This window comes from Arachis duranensis, chromosome 10 (genome assembly GCF_000817695.3).
Source record: "Arachis duranensis cultivar V14167 chromosome 10, aradu.V14167.gnm2.J7QH, whole genome shotgun sequence".
Taxonomy (NCBI): domain Eukaryota; kingdom Viridiplantae; phylum Streptophyta; class Magnoliopsida; order Fabales; family Fabaceae; genus Arachis; species Arachis duranensis.
This window is the reverse complement of record NC_029781.3, coordinates 31222951-31227078: the sequence shown is the minus strand read 5'-3', so window position 1 is coordinate 31227078 and position 4128 is coordinate 31222951.

The following is a 4128-nucleotide window of genomic DNA, read 5'->3' as shown; positions in this document are numbered from 1 at the left end:
TCCATCTCCCAAGACTCGGAGGTGGAAGCTTTTGTCTTTTCTTTCCCTTTTCTAGAGGTTTCTCCGGCCTTAGGTGCCATCAATGGTTATGGAAAAATAAAAAGCTATGATTTTACCACACCAAAATTAGAATATTGCTCGCCCTCGAGCAAGAGAAGAAAGAAGAAGAAGAAGAAGAAGAAGAAAATATGGAGGAAAGGGAGAAGTGTGTGGTTTCGGCCAAGGTGAAGAAGAGAGGGTTGTGGTGTGTGAAAATGAAGAAGGATAGAAGGCTTTATATAGTGAAGAGAGAGGGAGTAGGTTCGGCTATTTAGGGTGGATTTGGGTGGGAAAGAGATTTTGAATTTTGAAGGTAGGTGGGGTTTTTGGGGAAGAGTGGATGGATGTGAGTGGTGAAGAGGTGATGGGAAAGAGAGATTGAGGTGATTGGTGAAGGGTTTTGGGGAAGAGTGTTTATTGGGTTGTGTGAAAAAGAGAAAGAGGGTGAGTTGAGGTAGGTGGGAATCCTGTGGGGTCCACAGATCCTGAGATGATCCTGTGGGGTCCACAAATCCTGAGATGATCTTGTGGGGTCCACAGATCCTGAGGTGTCAATGACTTAATCCCTGCACCAATGAGGCGTGTAAAATGCCCTTTGCATGCAATCCTGGCGTTCAATGCCAGATTGATGCTTGTTTCTGGCATTGAACGCCAGCTTCATGCTTGTTTTGGGCGTTCAATGCCCATTTGCAGCATGTTTCTGGCGTTGAACGCCAGTTCCATGCTTGTTTCTGGCTTTCAGCGCCAGCTCTCCTCAGGGTGTATTCCTGGCATCTAAAAGCCAAGATGCTGCTTGTTTCTGGCGTTCAACGCCAGATCCATGCTCTGTTCTGGCGTTGAACGCCAGCCAGATGCTCATTACTGGCGTTTAAACGCCAGTAAGCCTTTCCTCCAAGGTGTGCTTTTTCTTCTGCTGTTTTTTATTCTGTTTTTAATTTTAGTATTTATTTTGTGACTCCACATGATCATGAACCTAATAAAACACAAAAGAACAATAAAAGAAAAATAAAATTAGATAAATAAAAATTGGGTTGCCTCCCAATAAGCGCTTCTTTAATGTCAATAGCTTGACAGTGGGCTCTCATGGAGCCTTATAGGTGATCAGGTCAATGTTGTAGACTCCCAACACCAAACTTAGAGTTTGGTTGTGTGGGCTTTGTTTGACTCTATATTGAGAGAAGCTTTTCATGCCTCCTCTCCATTGTTAAAGAAGAACGCCCTTGGGTTTTAAACACAAGGTAGTCCCCATTCAGTTGAAGGACTAATTCTCCTCTGTTAACATCTATCACAGCTCCTTCTATCGCTAGGAAAGGTCTTCCAAGGATGATGCATTCATCCTCCTCCTTCCTAGTGTCTAAGATTATGAAATCAGCAGGGATGTAAAGGCTTTCAACCTTTACCAACACGTCCTCTACCAATCCATAAGCTTGTCTTACTGACTTGTCTGCCATTTGCAATGAGAATATGGCAGGCTGTATGATGAGCGGATAACTTATACGCTTTTTGGCATTATTTTTAGGTAGTTTTTAGTAAGTTTAAGCTACTTTTAGGGATATTTTCATTAGTTTTTATGTTAAATTCACATTTTTGGACTTTACTAGGAGTTTGTGTGTTTTTCTGTGATTTCAGGTAAATTCTGGCTGAAATTGAGGGACCTGAGCAAAACTCTGAAAGAAAGGCTGACAAAGGACTGTTGATGCTGTTGGAATCTGACCTCCCTGCACTCGAAATAAATTTTCTGGAGCTACAGAACTCTAAATGGCGCTCTCTTAACGGCGTTGGAAAGTAGACATCCAGAGCTTTCCAGCAATATATAATAGTCTATACTTTATTCGGAAATTGACGACGTAACTTGGCGTTGAACGCCAAGTACATGCTGCTGTCTGGAGTTAAACGCCAGAAACACGTCATGATCCGGAGTTGAACGCCCAAAACACGTTATAACTTGGAGTTCAACTCCAAGAAAAGCCTCAGCTCGTGGATAGATCAAGCTCAGCCCAAACATACACCAAGTGGGCCCCGGAAGTGGATTTATGCATCAATTACTTACTCATGTAAACCCTAGTAGCTAGTTTAGTATAAATAAGACTTTTTACTAGTGTATTAGTCATCTTTTGACCATCCGGTCTTTTGATCACCTTCATGGGGGCTGGCCTCTCGGCCATGCCTGAACCTTTCACTTATGTATTTTCAACGGTGGAGTTTCTGCACACCATAGATTAAGGGTGTGGAGCTCTGCTGTACCTCAAGTTTCAATACAATTATTATTAATTTCTATTCAATTCTCTTTTATTCTTATTCCAAGATATACGTTGCACAAAACTTTGATGAATGTGATGATCCATGACACTCATCATCATTCTCACCTATGAACGCGCGTGATTGACAACCACTTCCGTTCTACTCTAGGCCGGGCGCATATCTCTTAGATTCCCCAACAGAATCTTCGTGGTATAAGCTAGATAGATGGCGGCATTCATGGGGATCCGGAAAGTCTAACCTTGTCTGTGGTATTCGGAGTAGGATTTTGAGAATCTGGAAAGTCTAACCTTGTCTGTGGTATTCCGAGTAAGATTCCGGTATTGAATGACTGTGACGAGCTTCAAACTCCTATGTAGCTATCAACAAGGGTGATGCCTCCAGACGATTAGCCGTGCAGTGACAACGCATAGGACCATTTTCCCGAGAGGATTAAAAGTAGCCATTGATGATGGTGATGCCCTACATACAGCTTGCCATGGAAAGGAGTAAGAAGGATTGGATGAAAGCAATAAGAAAGTAGAGATTCGAAAGGATTCTAGCATCTCCACACACCTATCTGAAATTCCCACTATTGATTTACATAAGTATTTCTATCCCTTTTTATTTTCTATTTATTATTAATTTTCGAAACCCATAACCATTTAATCCACTTAACTGAGATTTACAAGATGACCATAGCTTGCTTCATACCAACAATCTCTGTGGGATCGACCTTTACTCACGTAAGGTATTACTTGGATGACCCAATACACTTGCTGGTTAAGTTGAACAGAGTTGTGAGCTTCTCTAATAGTGCTTGGAACTCTTTTATCACAATTTCGTCCACCACTGTACCTCAATGATCCCCAGCTTCTCCATTACAGAGAGTGGCATAAGATTTATGCCTGACCCTAGGTCACACAGAGCCTTCTCAAAGGTCATGGTGCCTATGGTACAGGGTATTAAGAATTTTCCAGGATCTTGTCTCTTTTGAGGTAAAGTTTGCTAAATCTATGTATCTAGTTCATTAATGAGCAAGGGAGGTTCACCTTCCCAAGTCTCATTACCAAACAATTTGGCATTCAGCTTCATGATGGCTCCTAGATATTGAACAACTTGCTCTCCAGTTACATCTTCATCCTCTTCAGAGGAAGAATAGTTTTCAGAGCTCATGAATGATAGAAGGAGGTTTAATGGAATCTCTATGGTCTCTATATGAGCCTTAGATTCCTTTACGTCCTCAATAGGGAACTCCTTCTTGCTTGAGAGACGTCCCATGAGGTCTTCCTTATTGGGATTCACGTCCTCTCCTTCCTCCCTAGGTTCGGCCATGTTGATTATGTTAATGGCCTTGCACTCTCTTTTTGGATTCTCTTCAGTGTTGCTTGGGAGAATACTGGGAGGAGTTTCAATGATTTTCTTATTCAGCTGGCCCACTTGTGCCTCCAGATTCCTAATGGAGGACCTTGTTTCACTCATGAAACTTAAAGTGGCCTTTGACAGATCAGAGACTAAGTTTGCCAAATTAGAGGGGCTCTGTTCAGAATCCTTTGTCTGTTGCTGGGAAGATGATGGAAAAGGCTTGCTATTGCTGAGCCTATTGCTTCCACCATTATTAAAGCCTTGTTGAGACTTTTGTTGATCCTTCCATGAGAAATTTGGATGATTTCTCCATGATGAATTATAGGTGTTTCCATAAGGTTCACCCATATAATTTACCTCTGCCATTGCAGGGTTCTCATGATCATAAGCTTCTTCTTCAGAAGATGCCTCTTTAGTACTGTTGGATGCATTTTGCCATCCATTCAGACTTTGAGAGATAATGTTGACTTGCTGAGTCAACACTTT